General features: G+C 39.4%; 1 pseudogene; it reads right to left on the bottom strand.

The window, feature by feature from the left end:
- Nucleotides 1-478: 478 nt before the first annotated feature.
- On the bottom strand, nt 479-1,447 carry LOC100434704 (protein phosphatase inhibitor 2-like; annotated as a pseudogene).
- Nucleotides 1,448-2,416: the final 969 nt, after the last annotated feature.

The following is a 2,416-nucleotide window of genomic DNA, read 5'->3' on the forward strand; positions in this document are numbered from 1 at the left end:
ACAGGAACTTTAAAGGTAGTAGGACAGAAAATGCAAGAGTAACTCTTATAATCCTTTTCAATTAAACAGACAAATCAAGTTGAAGACAAGTGTTAAAATACTATTCGGCCTGAATATTTATCAGCCTATATGTCCTGTTGTTCAATTGTCTTTTGATTTAAAAAAAGCAAACCAACAAACTTATAACAGGTATCACCCCATTTAGAGTGATGAAAATAACTTAGTTCCCCTCCCCAAAGATATTTTTTATCCTCTAAAAATGCTATATAATATCTTACACAAATTAACCAATGTTTTTACAAAAGTAATGCAGTTTTGGACTGATGATATTACATTGTATTTGTGGTAAAGTACTAGGCACAAGATACATATACCAATTAGTCATTTTCAGTCTAATCAGTTTCTAAGGATATCATTTAATTCTTGGTAATATATAATAACTGGTATGATTTTGGTACTTAAATCATAAATTGTGGAGAACAAGAAGCAATGTATTATAGTAACAGGGTTTATATCTAGCAAACAGTTGCAGTGTTGAACAAAGCTATTATATGAACTTAGTGAATGTGTTTTGCCGTTGGTCACTTGTTGTAGAGCCTTGATTTGATTCTTCCGTCTTCATGCTTTCTCCATCTGCAGTCTTTAACACTTCTTCATCTTTGTCATCACCATGTAGGTCTTTCCAAATTAATTCTCTAGCTAGTTTGACATTGAGTCCTTCATTGTAGTGAAGCTTCCTTTCATTTCAAATTGTCTCCTTTCTTCTCGTTCTTCAGGTGAGAGGTCACTAGCCTTCTCTCCACTGCTTTCTTGTACCTGAACCCCATACTTTGGGTTCAAGCCTTCAGCAGCAGCTAATTTCTTAGCTAAGATATCTGGTGCCACGGCTTCAGTGGTTTCTGTATCACTACACGCATCTTCACCATCACCCATCTTACGACAGTAAGGAGTGCTTGGTTCATCTATTTTCATTAAACCATAGTCTTTGTCTGCTGGATGATATGTCGCCAGGATGTTCATTTCTTCCCACTTCTGGGACTTTTTGCTCAGCTCCTCCTCGACACTCCCGCTAGGCTGTTCAGCCGAAGCCACCATAGAGGAAGCTGTAGAGGTCTTGTTTTTCAGGACCTCTTTGACCGGCCAGTACGAGGCAGTCCAGGCCGCCATTTCCGGGCGCCCCTGCTGTTGGCTCAGGGTCGCTGCTTGGCGTGGAGTCCGGAAGAGAAGAGTCGGGCACTGGCAGAGACCGTTGAGGGAGCCGGGGAGCCCGCTCAGGGCTAAAGCGGCTGCATCTGCTGTCTCAGAAATGGCTTCCTGAGTGGTTGTCACGAAACAACGACCCCGGCGCCAGAGCCAATGGCGAAGAAGTGGCGGCCGCTCACAGGGCCCTTAGCCGCCGGCATTTCAGCCGCTGCTCGCGGGGAGACAAGCAGCGGGGAGACAAGCAGCTCCCGGCAAGAGCTGAAGCTCGGGAGCGACGCCAAGCCTAGCGGGACCGCCTTCTCACGATATCTTAACCTTGGTTTAAATTCTATCACATTGGCAGCTGTTTCTCACTCCCCTTTGCTTATTCTTTCTCATTTTATGGATCTGGAATCTCTTGTGTGTCTAAGAACTGAGACTTCCAACCACTTCTCTACTATTTCTGCACCCAGTTGCTAAGTTATTTCATGCAGTTCAATGCCTGGAAAAGTAGTCTGTGTGTTTGATGACTCTATCACTTTATTCCGAGTTCTGCTTTTGTTTTTGGCACATCATAAGTCCTTTTAAAATACTGTTTGAATAAATATGGAGATGAGTGAGACCTAAAATATCAGGTATCTTTATACAAGGAGCCATTGAGATGGTTATTAGCAGAACCAGTGCCAGTCGTTGGACTTTTGATCTTATTTTGAGTCCAAATTAGGAATTCCTTCTTTTATCGTGAATTTAAAATGCATTATTTTTCTCTTAAAAATGGTGCCTGCCAGATGATTGATGCCTTTATACTTGAATATCAGTCATTAAACATTTCATTTACAGTCAAAATAGTACTCAGCACTATTAAATCTCGTTAATTTTGAGAATGGATTGAATGACTTGCAGTGTCATGATATCTAGCAATTTGGATGTTATAAGAAATACAGTTGATAGAGACAAATAGATGATAAATAACATAATATTCTTTACACAAATTTTTAAAACAAATTACAGCTTTTATTTTTATTTTGGACTAAGATATAACTGGTATCAAGTCAGGAATAGTGTGATCTTGGGAAATTCATTTATAACCTCACATTCCTCCGTTGTAAAATGAAAAAAAAATAATAACTTTCTCAGTGAGTTGTAAGGAGTAAACAAAATAGAATAGTGTCTGGCAAAAAAGAAGCTCTTTACAAGTTAATAATAATTATGTTATTATGTAATCACTTAATTC

This window comes from Pongo abelii, chromosome 14 (genome assembly GCF_028885655.2).
Source record: "Pongo abelii isolate AG06213 chromosome 14, NHGRI_mPonAbe1-v2.0_pri, whole genome shotgun sequence".
NCBI lineage: Eukaryota > Metazoa > Chordata > Mammalia > Primates > Hominidae > Pongo > Pongo abelii.